Source organism: Cupressus sempervirens, chromosome 11 (genome assembly GCF_028749045.1).
Source record: "Cupressus sempervirens isolate cs-2001-9-10 chromosome 11, ASM2874904v1, whole genome shotgun sequence".
NCBI classification, from domain to species: Eukaryota; Viridiplantae; Streptophyta; class Pinopsida; order Cupressales; family Cupressaceae; genus Cupressus; species Cupressus sempervirens.
In genome coordinates, this window is record NC_143128.1 from 631,133,529 (window position 1) to 631,138,010 (window position 4,482).

At 35.7% G+C, this 4,482-nt stretch overlaps 1 non-coding gene across 1 annotated transcript; it reads left to right on the top strand.

Moving 5' to 3' along the window:
* The first annotated feature begins 4,020 nt into the window (after positions 1-4,020).
* Positions 4,021-4,094, top strand: TRNAR-UCG (transfer RNA arginine (anticodon UCG)). The gene has a single exon. It is a non-coding gene; the product is annotated as a tRNA-Arg (tRNA).
* Positions 4,095-4,482: the final 388 nt, after the last annotated feature.

A 4,482-nucleotide genomic window follows, 5' to 3' on the forward strand; every position in this document is an offset into this window, starting at 1 on the left:
ATGAATCATCAACACTTTCTAAAGAAAGAAGCAAAGCATCCTCTTTAGATTTGTTAATTACCACATTTTCATCCTTGTCTCCATCTGGTCTATCTCCTTCATTTTTCTTTTGATTCCAACAATCTTTCCTTTTATGGCCTGGTTTTCCATAGTACTAGCAGTCGTTCAGTCCTCTCAATTGAGACCTCCTCCCATTTTGACTTTCCTCTTGATTTTCCACAATTTCCAAAATTACTTCCTCTCTCAGTCATTCTACCCTTGCTTTGTGCATTCATAGCACTTCCTAATGTAGATCCACCTGAGGATTTCCTATGATTTTCTTCACTCAAAATAATGTCGATCACATCATTATATTTTAGGGTACTAGATCTAGGAACAGAATTACTCATGGCAATTACCAAGTCATTCCAGCTTTCAAGAAAAGAACCCAAAATCAAGAGAGCCCTTTTTTTTTTTTTCAAAATTGATACCCACAGAAGATAACTGACTAGTAATAGTATTAAACTCATTTAAATGATCTACAATAGATCCACCTTCTACCATTTTTATATTAAATAAATGCTTCATGAGAAATACTTTGTTTGAAGCGGAGGGCTTTTCATATAGTGTCACTAGGGTTTTCATCAACTCTTCTATTGTCTTCACTTTTGTAATATTAAATGCCACCAATGGTGCTAGGCAAAATCGAATACTTCCAAGTGATTTTCCATCCAAAAGATCTCATTCATCATTTGACATAGATCCCTGATTCTTGGCTTTGCCTTCCAACAACTTCCATAAATCCTTCTGATAAAGATAGTCTTCCATTTGCATCTTCCATAACTAGAAGTTATGCCCATTAAACTTGTCAACTCTCAGCTTACCCTCGTCTGCCATCGCTCCCACTCAACTGTGAGACTTTCTTGTAGAGGATAACTGAAAAACAACCTCACTTTGATACCACTTGTTACGATTAAACCACAGACAAAAAATAACAATTACATACAAATATAACTAAAATCAGAAAATAATAGATCACACAGAAAAGAACACAAGACACCAAGATTTAACATGGTTTACCCAATCCCTAGGCTATGTCCACCAAATAGCAAGTCTGATATTATTATGATCTAATGATTACAACCTAATTACAATCTGTAATCCCCTACAACTCAATAACACTGTAAGAACTAATTTCACATCACAACTTACTAAAATTACCTAACCCTAAGCCCTTTTATACAAGTAATTTTATGTTGATTTGGGGTTACAACATGTCAGCCATATGTCGGCCACAACGTCTGCCACGACCCAAAAAAAAATTTAAGTACATTACTTTCTTGATCAGTCACCACAAACTAACAATCTCCCACTTAGAGACTGATCATGTAGCTATGCTACTACTCCATGAGGCTCCCACTGGATCAAACCACCCTAGACTCTACTAGTATTTTATTCATGTTTAGTCTAAAAGACCAACCAAAGCTAAAGAGGAGTTCAACTTCTCCCTTATTACTACCTTTGTTAACATATATGTTGGATTGTCATCTGTATGTATCTTGTCTAGCTTTAACTATCCATCCTCCAAAACTGGCCAAATGAAATGGTACCGCAACTATATGTGTTTGGTTTTTGAATGCAGAGCTGAATTCTTTGCAAGATGAGTGGCACGCTGACTATCTGTAAACAAATAATTATCCTTCTGAGGATGTCTCAATTCTTCTAAGAAGAACTTGTTGGTTTAAAAAAATAATTTTGACAGCTGAGTGTCAATACACTTAACCATTTTTCACTATACATGTCGAGCAAAGAGTAGAAGTCGAGTCACAGTCATGTGCCGAGCAATCTAGAATGATCAAGTGCTGAGTGATATCAAGTGCTGAATGATACAGAGTTTATCAAGTGCCGAGTAATATCAAGTGTCGAATGATCCAGAGTGATCAGGTACCGAGTGATACTGTTTTGTTTAGGTGCCGAGCTATCCAGGAAACAACATGTGCCAAGCATTAGTAATGCTTCATGAGCCGAGTAACTCCAAATATCAACATAAGAGTTTGTAATTGCACACACTATGATGTAAACCATTTTTGTAGCCGACACAAGGTAAATCTCGAAAGATCTAGAGATAAGAACAAATCTTTCACATTTCCTATGCAATCTACATGCAACCAATTGGAAAATTAGAAAGGCATGCTATCAATCAGCAAAAGGCAAGTATTGAGCGATAAATTAAGATTCAATGTGGATCATAGATCCATATCTAGCCTTAAGTCTTCGAATTCTTTTTAAGGAAGACAAAAGTCTCACTATAACAAGGATGAGAAAAGGAGAATAGTGTTATGGGAAAAACATAGTGGAATTCAGTGAAAGGAAACATAGAGGATAAGAGCAGCAATTCGATATTCAGTTAATTAGAACAAAGCAAAGGAGACGAATAGAAATCAGATCTCAGAGGATCAAAATCAAAGAGAGAGCCAAAACATGTTCCTGCATTCAGCAATCAAGGATTGCAAACTATCAAGTTTATAATACCTAATACTCTCTTACCATTGTATTAGAAAGGAAACCCTATGTAGATAGGTTGGCTTAACAACTATTTGTAGATCCTTATCAAAAGGTGATTAAATCCTTTAACAGGGTAACACTTCATGTTAAGTGTTTGAAATCCTTTAACTAGGTCACTATTGACACAGTGTAAAGCCTTTAACAGGGCAGACCATCAGAAGTGGTTGAACAATATTGCTGCAGTGATTTTGTGGGTATCATCCCCACCCCGATTTTACCTTCTTATTTTTGGAGGGTTTCTAGGTTACCAAATTCCAATGTTATGTGTTGTTGATGCATGTATTAGTTTCATGTTTATTTGATGTGTTTACATGCATGCAATTTATTTTTAGTTAAAAGTTTTATTGGTTAAAGTGTGATACTTCTGATTCACCCCCCCCCCCCCCCCGTTCTCATAAGTATTCTTTCCATATTTGAATATTCCAACAATTGGTATCAGAGAATCAAGGTTCTCACAAGAAAAAGCTAATTTATCTCATAAAGGTTGATATTTTGCAATTTTCTTTGGTCAAATGTAGATTGCCATATTGTTGTCAAGACCATAATGTCTTATGACATTTAAACTGGAACCTAATGTTACTGAACGTTAATGTCTTGTGATGTTACTGGAGAAGGATGTGCAAAAGACATGCAGAAGAATGCATAGAGCTCATTGGCAAGAGCCTCTCGCCAAACACAACAAAAGCTCACCAGCCCCAATTTCTGATGTGAGGAAAACAAAGGATTCATTAAGAACTGGTTTTATGGCCTCTTTCTTCTCTGTGTGTACCAAGGTTGAAGTATCTGAATGAAGAGTGCGAATGCAAAATATGTTGATAATTCCTCATAGTGCAAACACATTCGCCCACCACGACGTTCACTAGGGGGTGATCATGACAAGTTAAAACATAAGGGAGCAACATCTTCTATCACTGTAAGATAAGCATCCAATTATGGTGCAACTGCATGGATTGTTGAAATAAAAGCAGTGGAAGAACTGTAATTTGTTGGCATTTAGATTGCTCTCCTGTTCATGGGAATTAAACTTTGTTTGCCTGTAAGTTGCTTTCTAATTTAGGTGTATTCCTACTACCATAGATATTTTGTGCCTATAAATTGAGAAATATACTGATTTGGGGCTAGTTTGTTTAATCAAAAAGTGTTTAAGATGGAGGAATTTAATGATCTTTAAGGTTTTCCAAGATTCTCAAATTACCAACAAAGTAAAATTCCCATTATCTAAGTAACCAGAAATGTGTCCTCCATCTTAAAGAGAATTATTGGTCACCAACTTCTAATCTCTACATTTTCAGCCTTAGGAATGAATTTGATGTTTCATTTTTCACAATTATTTGAAGAGAAGTAGTTATATAAGCTTCATTATATACCTACAAAATGTTGAGAGCAATTGTGTCCCATAGAATTATAATAGGCATTGAAATGATAGTCAACATAAAATGTAACAAAAACTTAATTTGGTCACAACAATCATCACAGGGCCGCATAGCGTAGTGGATTAGCACGTTTGACTTCGGATCAAAAGGTAGTGGGTTCGACTCCCACTACGGTCGAGTTTGTCAAAATGAATTTTATCATTTCATTTTTGACATGTTTCTCAAAGTTCGCTGCAAAATGCGAGCACTGCTCTACTTTCTGTGAGTTTAAAGCTCTTCTTGTAGCATGGTCTTAGGTGACACTATCAATATGGCTCTTTCCTTATCTTTTGCAACTAGTTTTCTGAATGACTAGAGGATTGTTTTAAAACGTTTATGTTACCATATATGCGAAGGTAGTGATAGTGAAATGCATATTGATGTTTTTTCATCTGTACATATTCATAGATATATGCCATATCTTAATAGAACAATTTTTTACCCTAAATGTCTACTAAAAGGCCTCTTGTTTGCTTCTTTTGCTCTGCAGTCGTTAAAAGACTTGAAGGAGCTCAAAAATTTGGAC